Source organism: Triticum aestivum, chromosome 7A (assembly GCF_018294505.1).
Source record: "Triticum aestivum cultivar Chinese Spring chromosome 7A, IWGSC CS RefSeq v2.1, whole genome shotgun sequence".
In the NCBI taxonomy this organism is placed as follows: Eukaryota; Viridiplantae; Streptophyta; class Magnoliopsida; order Poales; family Poaceae; genus Triticum; species Triticum aestivum.
In genome coordinates, this window is record NC_057812.1 from 738973957 (window position 1) to 738987555 (window position 13599).

At 50.4% G+C, this 13599-nt stretch overlaps 1 pseudogene; it reads left to right on the forward strand.

The window, feature by feature from the left end:
* Positions 1 to 12267: 12267 nt before the first annotated feature.
* Positions 12268 to 12981, forward strand: LOC123149425 (uncharacterized protein PB18E9.04c-like; annotated as a pseudogene).
* The last annotated feature ends 618 nt before the right edge of the window (positions 12982 to 13599 follow it).

Here is a 13599-nt window from a genome sequence, read left to right on the forward strand (position 1 = left end):
ACCAAGCGCCCTTGGACCACCTCTCCGGCGCCGACTGAAAAGGCGTCGAAGCAGCCCAGGGCGGCCCCGTCAAAGCCGACCAAGCTCCTGCCGAAGATGAAGGTGTCCATCCCCACCATATCAGGGTAATCATGCTGCTTAAGTCTTCTTGTTTTGTGCGAACTTTATCTCTGGTTGGCGCTGGAGTCAGTCGACTGATTCTTTGGAGTTGCAGTGCTGCTACTTCTGAGACCTCAGCCCGGGCTGACGACCATGAGATGGAGGACGCAGCAACCTCAAGACCTGGTACTATACTCTTAACACCGTTTCTAGTCGACTGACTCATGATCTCTAACTCTGATCCTTTTCTGTAGCTCCATCCAATGTTGTTATCACTCTCCCTGATGATGATGAAGATGAGGAACCGCTGAAGCACAGAAGGGGTAGGAAAGCGTCTGCCAGCAGGGTGCCCCAGGATGTGACGGTGCCTGAGACTCTGGTCGCGGAGGAGGAGAACACCGCTCGACACACTGTGTCCTTCGCAGATCCACTGACGAGTGCTCTGCAGCCCTCCCTCTTCACGACGCACCACGTCCTAGAGGACCAAGCTGGCGCCGCGAAGGAGGCGATACGCCAGGCAGGGATCATGATGGAGCAGTTGAAGACCATCCGGGATGCGAGCCAGGCAGCTTACGACGCCAGTTCCGCCCTTCAAAGCAATGTTCAGGTCAGTCGACCACCGCTTGTTCTGTTAGGATATGCTATCAAAAACTTTTCTTTCCAGAATTTATAGTAATCACCCACTGGGTGTGTCGATGTAAACTCCGTGTTAGCGGGGGCATGCTGAGTGCACCCGTTGGGTGTAGTCCCCAAGGCTAAGGTCGACTGCTGGCAGTCGGCCTTAGGCTTTATAAGTTCAGTCTTTCCGTCATTCGACTATGGCGAATGGATTTCGCAAACCGGTGGGGGCACGCTGAGTGCACCCACTTGGTGTAGTCCCCAAGGCTAAGGTCGACTGCTGGCAGTCGGCCTTAGGCTTTATAAGTTCAGTCTTTCCGTCACTCGACTATGGTGAATGGATTTCGCAAACCGGTGGGGGCACGCTGAGTGCACCCACTGGGTGTAGTCCCTGAGACTGTGGTCGACTGCTTGCAGTCGATTACAGTCTTAAAGAATACATCTTGTTTTTTTTGAGGTCGACTGGTCGACTCTATCTTCAGTAGGATTAGTGGGGGCACGCTGAGTGCACCCACTGGGTGTAGTCCCCGAGACTACGGTCGAATGCTTGTATTCAGCTGTAGTCTTAGAAACGCATGATTTTTCCTTTTCCACTCGGAAGTGAATTATCTTTGACATTTAGTCGATTGATTCTTCGCAGAGATCCTGTGACCTTGCGGCTCGCTACACTGAGCTGGAAAACAAGCACATTCAGCTCGAGCTGGATTTGAAGCTGGTTCAGGAGAATCTGACGAAGGCAAAGGAGGAGACCAAAGGTATGTTTGGTGAGACCTCGACGACTGCTTTTTCCCTTTATTTGTTTCAAAATCTGATCTTGCTGTAACTTGCAGGTAAGGTGAAGGAGGCCCAACAGAAAAAATACCTTGAGCTAGCTGAGAAGATCAAGCTTGCTGACGAGAAGTTAGCTTTAGTCACCAAGCTTGAACAAGAAAATACCAATCTGAAAGCTGCTCTTGGGAAGAAAAATGATCTGGAGGCCTTCCTGAGTGGTCTTGCCAAGAAGCTGTTTCTTATGCTCGAAGGTAAACCTTTACGCTCAACAATCATTTTCAACAGTGATTTTTCCATTCGACCATTGCCTTGACTCGATGATCGCCCTTGCAGAATTTTGTCAAGACTTTGAAGAAGAGACTAGCCGACTGGAACCAAACCTTGACCCCGTCAATTCTCCGGTGAACGACGAAGTTGCCATGAATGTTTTCCGACTGGAGTCCCGTGTTGCAGCTGTCATGGACTATCTTGCAAGGCTGAAGGTCGCCACATCTCGCATCGACTCAACGCTCTGGCCCAGGGAGACACTCCAGAACAACCTCGAGTTGCTGATGGCTCGCTTGAACACGGTCCCTGGTCGAGTGCAGGAGTGGAAAAAGTCCTCGGCTCGGTGCGGTGCAGATGTTGCCCTGTGTCTGGCCCGAGTCCACTGCAAAGATGCGCGAGAAGACAAGCTAGCGGCCCTCCGGGTGGCCAACACCAAGAAACACGACTCCAGGTCCTTTATGGAAACTTTCATTGCTGCTGCCACTCGGATCGCAGATGGAATTGATCTTGATGAGTTTGTTGCACCTTCCAGCCCTCCACAGGAGGGGTAAAAAACTTCTTTTAAGCTCGACGCTTTAAATTTGCCTCGGTATGCCGAGTGGAGTTGTAACCGATAAACCTTAACAGGCTTAGCGCCTGAGCACTTTCGGTTCCTTTAAGTACCGTTCCGAACTTGAATTTGATGTTTGAATATGATTGCTTTTGGCTTGAAATGTCTTTTGCAGGTTCGAAGCAAGACGCTCACTGCAGTCGACTTATTCCTTAATCCACTTAGGCGAGCACTGGGCTGCAGCTAAGCCCCCGAGTGAGAGGTTTGCTCTTCACTCGGTAGGATTTTTATATCTTAGGTGAGCACTGGGCTGCAGCTAAGCCCCCGAGTGAGAGGTTTGCTCTTCACTCGGTAGGATTTTTATATCTTAGGCGAGCACTGGGCTGCAGCTAAGCCCCCGAGTGGGAGGTTTGCTCTTCACTCGGTAGGATTTTTATATCTTAGGCGAGCACTGGGCTGCAGCTAAGCCCCCGAGTGAGAGGTTTGCTCTTCACTCAGTAGGATTTTTATATCTTAGGCGAGCACTGGGCTGCAGCTAAGCCCCCGAGTGGGAGGTTTGCTCTTCACTCGGTAGGATTTTTATAACTTAGGCGAGTACTTGGACTGCAGCTAAGCCTCCGAGTGAGAGGTTTGCTCTTCACTCGGTAGGATTTTTATATCTTAGGCGAGCACTGGGCTGCAGCTAAGCCCCCAAGTGGGAGGTTTGCTCTTCACTCGGTAGGATTTTTATATCTTAGGCGAGCACTGGGCTGCAGCTAAGCCCCCGAGTGGGAGGTTTGCTCTTCACTCGGTAGGATTTTTATAACTTAGGCGAGGACTTGGACTGCGGCTAAGCCTCCGAGTGAGAGGTTTGCTCTTCACTCGGTAGGATTTTTATAACTTAGGCGAGTACTTGGACTGCAGCTAAGCCTCCGAGTGGGAGGTTTGCTCTTCACTCGGTAGGATTTTTATAACTTAGGCGAGCACTTGGACTGCAGCTAAGCCTCTGAGTGGAAGTCTGGCTTACCACTCGGTAGGATTTTTATATCTTAGGCGAGCACTGGGCTGCAGCTAAGCCCCCGAGTGGGAGGTTTGCTCTTCACTCGGTAGGATTTTTATATCTTAGGCGAGCACTGGGCTGCAGCTAAGCCCCCGAGTGGGAGGTTTGCTCTTCACTCGGTAGGATTTTTATAACTTAGGCGAGTACTTGGACTGCAGCTAAGCCTCCGAGTGAGAGGTTTGCTCTTCACTCGGTAGGATTTTTATAACTTAGGTGAGTACTTGGACTGCAGCTAAGCCTCCGAGTGGAAGTCTGGCTTACCACTCGGTAGGATTTTATTTAATCTTAGGCGAAACGGATTCGCAGCTAAGCCTCCGAGTGGGAGTCTGGCTCACCACTCGGTAAGGATTTTTACAAACTTAGGCGAAACGGATTCGCGGCTAAGTCACCCACTGAGGGGAAAATTTTATTGGACAAAATAAAAAGTGACAAAAATTATGGAGGAACTATGACACTATTATTTTGAAATCCATGAACTACAGGAGTACTTTATTGCAACTCATCTGAGTGATAAACTTAAGTGTAAAAGGGGCGGAGTAGTTCCCCGTTCCAAGCTCGGGGCTCGTCGATATTATGTTCAACGTTGTAAAGACGGTACGCTCCGTTGTGAAGAACTTTGGTGACGATGAAGGGTCCTTCCCAAGAAGGAGCAAGCTTGTGATGTTTCTTCTGATCCACTCGGAGAACTAAATCTCCTTCCTGGAAGGCTCGACCCCTCACATTTCTGGCGTGGAAACGACGCAAATCTTGTTGGTAGATGGTCGATCGGATCAGAGCCATCTCCCTTTCTTCCTCTAAAAGGTCGACTGCGTCCTGCCGCGCTTGTTCAGCTTCTGCTTCGTTGTAGATCTCAACTCGAGGAGCATTGTGGAGAAGATCACTCGGCAAGACTGCTTCAGCTCCGTAGACCAAGAAGAATGGAGTTCTTCCGGTCGACCGATTAGGTGTGGTCCGCAGTCCCCAAAGCACCGAGGGAAGTTCGTCGACCCAAGCTCCAGCTGCATGCTTGAGATCACGCATCAGTCGGGGTTTCAATCCCTTGAGAATCAGGCCATTGGCTCGCTCTGCTTGTCCATTCGTCTGCGGATGGGCGACCGAAGCGTAGTCGACTCGTGTGCCTTGAGAGTTGCAGAAATCCCTGAATTCTTCCGAGTCAAAGTTCGACCCATTATCCGTAATGATGCTGTGCGGGACTCCATATCTGAATATCAGTTCCCTGATGAAGCTAACAGCAGCACCGGCGTCAAGGTTCTTGATTGGTTTAGCCTCAATCCACTTGGTGAACTTGTCGACTGCCACCAGTACATGCGTGAAGCCACTTCACCCTGTTCTCAAAGGACCGACCATGTCCAACCCCCATACTGCGAAAGGCCAGACGAGTGGAATGGTCTTCAGAGCTGATGCAGGCTTGTGCGACATATTCGAGTAGAACTGACATCCCTCGCACTTATCCACTATTTCCTTTGCCATCTCATTCGCTTTTGGCCAGTAAAATCCGGCTCGGTATGCTTTGGCCACGATGGTCCGAGAGGACGCATGATGACCACAGGTTCCCGAGTGGGTATCATTAAGGATGATTCGACCTTCTTCTGGTGTTATGCACTTCTGACCAACTCCAGTCGCGCTTTCTCTATATAACTGTCCTTTGATTACGGTAAAGGCTTTAGATCGACGGACGATCTGTCGAGCCTCTTCCTCATCCTCCGGAAGCTCTTTTCTCAGGATATACGCGATATACGGAACTGTCCAGTCGGGGATGATCACCAAGACCTCCATGACCAAGTCGACCACTGCTGGGACTTCAACCTCAGTCGGATCTGTGGCACTCTTGGGCTGTGGAGCTTCTTCGGTGAAAGGATCTTCTTTGACTGAGGAGTGTGTATATGCTCCAAGAACACACCACTCGGAATGGCCCCTCTCTTGGAACCTATCTTTGCTAGATCATCAGCTACTTGATTTTTCAGTCGGGGTATATGATGGAGCTCCAACCCCTCGAACTTCTTTTCCAGCTTCCTCACTGCACTGCAGTATCCAGTCATGGCTGGGCTTCTCACGTCCCACTCCTTCATCACTTGGTTGACCACTAAATCTGAATCGCCATAGACCATCAGGCGACGGACGCCGAGTGAAATGGCCATGCGCAATCCGTATAAGAGGGCCTCATACTCTGCCTCATTGTTAGAGGAATCAAAGTGAATCTGGAGCACATATCTGAGCTTATCTCCTCTGGGGGAAACCAGGACAACCCCAGCACCGGAACCATTCAACATCTTAGAGCCATCAAAAAACATGGTCCAATGCTCCGAGTGAACTTCAGTCGGCTGCTGCTGTTCAATCCACTCGGCGAGGAAATCTGCTGTTGCCTGGGACTTAATGGCTTTCTTTGCCTCAAACTTGATATCAAGGGGAAGAAGTTCAATCGCCCATTTCGCCACTCGACCAGTTGCATCTCTGTTGTGCAAAATCTCTGATAGTGGAGCGTCGCTGACGACTGTGATGGAATGATCAGAGAAATAATGAGCAACCTTCTTTGTGGTCATGTATATTCCATACACAAGCTTCTGATAATGAGGATATCTCTGCTTGGATGGAGTCAAGACTTCGGACAAATAATACACTGGGCGCTGAACTTTGAAAGCTTTTCCTTCTTCTTCCCGCTCGACCGTAAGCACAGTACTGACGACTTGTCCTGTGGCTGCGATATAAAGCAACAGAGGCTCTTTGCTGATTGGAGCAGCAAGCACCGGCTGGGTGGAGAGCAGAGCTTTTAGCTCAGCAAACGCTGCATCAGCTTCTGGAGTCCACTCGAACTTGTCTGCCTTCTTCATCAGTCGGTAAAGAGGCAATGCCTTTTCACCGACTCGTGAGATGAATCGACTTAATACGGCCAAGCATCCAGTAAGCTTCTGGACATCGTGCACTCGCACAGGGCGTTTCATTCGAAGAATAGTGCCGATCTTTTCTGGATTAGCGTCGATCCCTCGCTCGGAAACGAGAAAACCGAGTAACTTGCCACCAGGAACTCCGAATGTGCACTTTGATGGATTGAGCTTGATATCATACCTTCTGAGGTTGGCAAATGTTTCGGCGAGGTCAGCGAGCAGGTCGGAACCTTTTCGTGACTTGACGACGATATCATCCATATACGCTTCCACATTCCGACTGATTTGAGTGAGTAGACACTTCTGAATCATTCGCATAAGTGTGGCTCCAGCATTCTTGAGGCCGAATGGCATGGTGATATAGCAGAAGCACCCAAATGGAGTGATGAAAGCTGTTTTTACCTCGTCGGGTCCGTACAGACGGATCTGGTGGTACCCGGAGTAGGCGTCTAGAAAAGACAATCTCTCACATCCCGCGGTCGAGTCAACAATTTGATCTATGCGAGGGAGAGGAAAATGATCTTTCGGGCAGGCCCGGTTGATGTGCTTGAAATCAATGCACATTCGGAGCGATTTGTCCTTCTTAGGAACCATGACGACATTAGCGAGCCACTCGGAGTGGTATATCTCTCGGATAAATCCTGCCGCCAACAGTCGAGCCACTTCCTCACCAATGGCTTTTCTCTTCTGGACGGCGGACCGCCGAAGATGCTCTTTGACTGGTTTTGCTGATGAGTCGACTCTTAGGAGATGCTCAGCCAGTCCCCTGGGAACACCTGGCATGTCAGCGGGCTTCCATGCAAAAATGTCCCAGTTCTCACGGAGGAACTGGATGAGCGCTTCTTCCTATTTCGGGTCGAGTGTTGTGGAGATGTGGGTCAGGGCTGCATCGGGGTCGGTCGGGTGAATGTGAATAGGCTTCGTCTCACCAGACGACTGAAATGCAGATTCTGTGGCGGGTTTCTTGGATCGCAGCAAATCACTCGGATCTGCGTTTTGCTTGTATTCTTCAAACTCGACCGCTGTCACCTGGGAATCAGCAATCTTTGAGCCCTTCTGAAAGCACTCTTCTGCCTTTTTCCGATCACCGGTGACAGTGATCACTCCTTTGGGGCCGGGCATCTTCAATTTGAGGTACACGTAACATGGTCGAGCCATGAACCGTGCATAAGCTGGTCTCCCCAAAATGGCATGATATGCACTCTGAAAATCCACGACCTCAAACGTCAACTTCTCTTTGCGAAAATGTTTCGAAAATGTTTCAGTGTGTCTGCATACAACAAATTCAGCCCGCTACCACCGTCCATCAGCACTTATGTCAGTCGAGTGCCTTCGACAACTGGATCGACCACCAAAGCTTGCCTCCCAGGGGTGGCAATATGAGTCGGGTGATCAGATTGGTCGAATGTGATGGGTGTTTGGGACCATCTCAGATAATTTGCTTTTGCTGGGGTAACCATGTTCACCTCGCGGTTAATGACTTTCAATCAGCTCTTGCTTTCCACATCTGCAAAGATCATCAGAGTGGAGTTGACATGCGGATATCCTTCCTCACTGTCTTCCTTGCCTTCGGCCTTGTCTGACTCCTTTTCCTTGTCCTTAGACTGTTTTCCTTGAAACTGCTGGATCAGGAGTCGACATTGGCGAGTGGTATGCTTTGGGTAAATGATATTCCCTTCTTCGTCTTTCTTCGTGTGGATGTGACACGACATATCCATCACGTCGTTCCCTTCTTTATCCTTTACCTTCTTAGGGTTCCAAGATCCTTTTGGTTTCCCTTTAAACTTTCCATGAGCCACGGTCAGAGCCTCTCCAGGAGCTGCCGGTTTAGCCTTCCGCTTCTGTTTCCGACTGGTGTTTCCCTTCTCCGACTGGCTCGGCTTGTGCTTGCCGCTTCGGAGTCGGTCTTCTTCTTCGCCGTTGGCGTACTTGGTAGCAATTTCCATCATCCGACTCCAGGTCATGTCTCCGGTTCGACCAAATTTCAAACTCAATTCTCTGTTCTTGACACCATCCTTGAAGGCGTAGACTGCCTGATGATCAGACACATTCTCCACAGTATGGTGCAAAGTGATCCATCTCTGAATATACTCCCTGAGAGTCTCATTGGTCTTCTGCACGCAGACTTGCAGCTCCATCAATCCAGCCGGTCGCTTACAAGTTCCTTCAAACGTTCTGACGAACACTCGGGACAAATCTTCCCAAGTGTAAATGCTGCTAGGAGGTAACTGATTCAACCACGCTCTGGCAGAACCTTCCAACATGAGGGGCAAATGCTTCATGGCCACCTCGTCATTCCCACCACCAATCTGAACCGCCACTCGGTAGTCCTCAAGCCAAGTTTCAGGCTTAGACTCACCGGTGAACTTGTTGACTCCTGTTGCCAACCTGAAATTGGGAGGAATCACTGCGGCTCTGATAGCTCTGCTGAAACATTCCGGACCAGAAATGTGCACTCGACTGCTTGTGGGCGCATCTCTGTCGAGTCCACCCCGATGGGCTCTGTTCCGGTCGACCAAGCCTTGCACGATAATGGATCGCGCGTCGAAGCCTGGTTCCCTGGGGTCGACTAGAACTCTTCGCCCCGCACTGAGCTGACGTCTGTCATCTTGCTGCCGAGGAGCGTAAGACCCACCCCTCGGAGGGGAAGTGGGCACTCGACGCCTATCATCTCGGTCGTGTCGGTCTCCATATTGGTCTCGCCGATTCTCGCGCCTCTCACGCCGCGGAGGCGATCTGGGACTGTGAGCCGACTGAACTGTATTCGCAGCGACGGATCGACTGTGAATTCTGTTGCGCGACTGCGACACGGCTGAATTCTGATCTCCTGCTGCACGGAGCAGATCCCTGATCTGCATCAAGCCTCTGCCAGCTTCCGACTGAGAGGGCTGGATGGACTCTGCAATACGGGTCGCAGCTGCTAAATTCTGGATTGGGGTTCGATATACCTGAGTCGGCGGGAAGAGTTGACGTCGACTGGCGTCGGGAACTCGTTGCCGCGCGCGCTCGTCGAGTGCTCGCTGAAGATTCTCCAGGCGAGCGTGTTCGGCCAAATTGGCCAAACGTGCCTCCTCCAAGGCGCGAGCCTCGGGGGTTTCTCCTGCGATGGGAGTATGCAGGGCATCCATGTTCCTGCGGCGAAGTTCCTCTCTTTGCAGAGAGTCGAGTGGCTCGGGCTGGTACTCTTCGTGGTCTTGTGCGGGGTCGCCTTCGTCGCCTGCCCCACCATCACGGGCGAAGCCAGGGGGGCTGCGAGGCCCGTCGACCATCAGGATTTCCGCTGCTGGATCACTGCTATCGCATTCGAATGCAGTCTCTACGGAGCCAGTCGACAGATCAAACAGGCCGTAGAGAGATTCGTCGGGCTCGATTGCCGCAACTTGGGTGGTGGCCGTCTGGCGAGCCACCGCGTGTCTCACCCACCGCTGAAGCCTCGACCGACCCGAGCGCTTGCGCTGGCGGGAGACCGGGAGGGTGGTCGATAGGGGAGTCGACCGATATGGGGTCGACGGTTGCCGCAGCAGAACGCCGCGGACACATGCGCGAAAATGCGTCGCACCGCGGACGGGGAGCGCATCGACGTCGAGTGGAGCCTCCTGGAGCCAGGCGGAGTCGTCGGCGACGAAGGTGAGAGCACCAAGACGAATCTCTCGACCCTCGACCAAAACTCCAGCAGCTACCATGATGAAAGTACTCGGAAGAATCGCAACTTCTCCACAAAATCGCTAAAACACCGGCCCCACGGTGGGCGCCAACTGTCGTGGATCTAAGTCTGACAGTAGAGTGGGGGTAGGTATGGAGAGGCAAGGTCCTAGCTATGGAGAGGTTGTAAACACAAGAGATGTACGAGTTCAGGCCCTTCTCGGAGGAAGTAAAAGCCCTACGTCTCGGATCCCGGAGGCGGTCGAGTGGATTATGTGTATATGAATTACATGGTGCCGAACCCTTCTGCCTGTGGAGGGGGGTGGCTTATATAGAGTGCGCCAGGACCCCAGCCAACCCACGTAATGAAGGGTTTAAGGTACATTAAGTCCGGGGCGTTACTGATAACGCCCCACATAAAGTGTCTTTACTATCATAACGTCTACTTAATTACAGACCGTTGCAGTGCAGAGTGCCTCTTGACCTTCTGGTGGTCGAGTGAGTCTTCATGGTCGAGTCCTTCAAGTCAGTCGAGTGAGTCCCTCGTAAGTCGACTGGAAGGTGATCTCTTCTAAGGGTGTCCTTGGGCAGGGTACTTAGATCAGGTCTGTGACCCTACCCTAGGTACATGACTCCATCACCAGCCGCCCATCGAGCTGCTCGGAGATCTCCATCCACGTTGGCCCGCATGATGAAGTTAAGTGTGTTTATGTCAAGTAGGTTAGATTAGGTTGCAATAAGTCAATTTGCATTCTCGATTGTTAGGTGAGGTGTGTTTGTGTCAAGTAGGTTAGTTTAGGTTGCAATAAGTCAATTTGTGAACTCGTTTCGATCTAGCCCGTGAAGTCCACAGAGCTAGTTTGCATGTAGGCCAGAAGCGTGCTAGTTCACGTTAAGTAAAGTTTTTCTCTTGTTTTGTCAAGATGTGTAGCAGGTGGTGCGGTGATGATTAAAAAGAAAGGGTGACATATATGTTCCCTGTGTCCACCCAGTTTCTTTTCTATCATTTACTGTTAGAGAGCCTGCATTATTTGTGATCACCATGGCGATTGTGTCGGCAGTTCGGTGACTGGAAGAGTCATGTGGCCAGCTGAGGGCGTGTGGAGGTTTGTCTCCGTCGGATTTTGCGGGATTCGATCGGTGCTAGTCTTTGGTGGATCTATTTGGATCCGGTCTTCGTTCGTCTTTGTTTAGGTATTTACTGGTTTAATCCTTCTGATCTACGATTTTCTTCATCGACGATGGTTGCTACTCTGGAGCGCTAGTCTTATGGGACCTTAGCACGACGACTTCCTGACTGTCTACTACAACAAGGTTTGCCCGGCTCCGGTGAGGGAGGGGCGATGACAGCGGCGCGCCTTCGGCTTGCTCCAGTGCTTGTAGTCGTCGCTAGGTGGTCCACGAATATGGTTGTAATTTTTATTACCTTTGTTGTTCTTTGTACTGTCATGATTGAAGATGGATAGATTGAAAGTTTCTCGAAAAAAATGTGGCCAGCTGAGTTCGAGTGCCAAATCAGAAGCTAGACTACGTAGTGGCAAGACTCCGGTGAATCTAATACCTACAGCGTCTCACCGATCGACAGAAGCTGGCACATGTTTGGCATACTTAACTTACTCCAATACTTGTGGCCATTGCAATGCAATGGTACCTCGACGACAAAATTAACTAGGAAAGGAAGAGCCGAGGAAGGCAATATTCTTTCTTGAATCTTGACATGGTCTAAGCCTACCTACCTAATCAAGTATAATTTGACTAATATATAGTTGACGAGTGTAGTGGTGGTGGTCGTGGCATGCCCTATGCTCTTCGACCGAACCAGTGCTGGTTAACAAGGGACAAGATGGATCGCCACTTGTACTACTGCATGCATGCAGTATAGGTACACTTACTGCAAAGGAAACAATCATCCATGATTGACCATCACTAACAGACCACAATCATGCCTTGTGCACAATCCCCGACCGAGTCGGCACACAGATGGACCGCCACTTGTACCACATCATGCATCTTGTTTATACAATTTATCCTTACTCTATTAGTTGTCTCCTTCCTAATCTCCACCTAACGCTAATTCTGATGTATAAGAAAGGAAGACCAACGCGGCGACGACCACGACCATTGACCAACCGCATCCATCCATCCATCCATCCATCCGTTAGTCCATTCATCCGTCGATCAATAACTAATGCATGCAATGAATATGCATATCTACGTCCAACAAAGCCAAAGAGAATGACCGGTCGAACATGTCAACAACCTTTTATGCTTCTATATATACATTGCCATCGATGCAGGCTTCCTCAATCCAACTGGAGCAAAGCAGACACCACATACACCTCACTCAGCTCAGCTCACCTCATTTCGAAGAAGAAAAGAAAGAAGATCTAAATCGCGTCATGTTGCCAGGAAGGTTTCTTGGTCAGAAGAAGGTGAGGTCACCGGCGGGTCCGTCCACAACCCCAAGAACACCAACGCTAGCGGCAACCTCAAGACCGTCAACAACAGTGCCTCCGTTGGTTGCCTCAACAACATTACCAAGGGTGACTACTCCTGGGGCCTCAAGATCCTGAGCCAGCGTGGCTTCTTCCACCACATCAAGAACATCAGCAATGGCAGTTCCGCCCACGGGCTCAAGAATATCAGCAACGTCGGCTCAACCCGCTAATTCGAGACCCGCAAACTCAAGACCGTCAACAACAGCAAATCCGCATCTGACCTCAAGAACTTCAACGACGGCAAATTTGTATGCGACCTCAAGAACTTCAACAACTGCAAATCCGTATGCAACCTCAAGAACGCCAACAACGACAAATCCGCCTGCAACCTCAAGAACGTCAACAATGGCAAATCCATACGCAGCCTCAAGAATGTTAGCAACATCAGTAGCGGTGGCTCCTTCTGCGACCTCAAGAATGTCAACAAGAGCCGCTCCATCCACGACCTCCAGAATGTCAACTAGAGCAACGGTGGCCTCAAACCAACCGAGGACACTGCAGCCAGGTGCGCCGACCTCAAAAACGGCTAGGACGATGGCCCCACCCTTGTCCGCAACGACAAGTCGTAGTCGTGCCGCTCCCACACGTCCAACTGCTTCAAGCACACACCGATGATCTCCATCCATGTATGTCGTCCATCTTCAATGAAGTTAAGTGCGTTGAGACCAGATTAGTTATGTTACAGTAAATTAATAAATTTGTAAACTCGATTGGGTCGAGCCAGTGACATGTAAGCCAGTAGTGTGCCAATTGATGAATAGAGGGTCTACGGGCTTGGATGTAATTTATGTTATTTGGTGGTTCTTTGTACTATAATGACATTGATGAATAAAATGGAAGTCTTTCCAGCAATAAAAGATAAGTGTACCAGATCACGTTGCGGCTATTTTTGTTTTTCCTGGTGTTATCGAGTCATGTTGTTGGGTGACCAAATAAAAGAACTGAGTCAGAAATTACGTACACATGATTATTAACACGTCAACAACCAACATAGGAGCTCTGTTAGGCCTTTTAATCTTGATTATGTATCTTGTAACTTAGATGTCTTGGGAGTAGCGAGTCCGGCGAAGCTTCAACAAAGATGTGTCGAGAAGGCGAGATGCTAGACCGCCGTGAGAAGCGGCAAGACGTGATGAAGCTGGAGCGTGACCGGCTGCACGATGAGGAGGAGCTGCACTAGTAGAAAACGGGCCTATTGTCCCGGTTCATAAGGGCTTTTTGTCCCGGTTCCTG